Below are 266 nucleotides of genomic sequence, written 5' to 3' on the forward strand. Positions count from 1 at the left end.
TGGCAAACATGGCTCTGTTTTTATTTGGAGAAATTATTTGCAGCACATTTTATCCCCTGTTAACGCTAAACAGAATTGAAATGTGCCATTACATTTAGAAGCAAATTTAGAAAGATGGCAGGCTGACAACAAGAATTATTATTTGTCATTGGCATAGTTTCATGAATGGGATTAACTAAAAACCATTTACCAAGAAATACAGTCCTCATCATGGTTAACTGGATGGGCCCTGTGCTTCTAGTGAGAAATATACAGTATAGCCTACT

Source organism: Myxocyprinus asiaticus, chromosome 15, assembly GCF_019703515.2.
Source record: "Myxocyprinus asiaticus isolate MX2 ecotype Aquarium Trade chromosome 15, UBuf_Myxa_2, whole genome shotgun sequence".
Lineage (NCBI taxonomy): Eukaryota > Metazoa > Chordata > Actinopteri > Cypriniformes > Catostomidae > Myxocyprinus > Myxocyprinus asiaticus.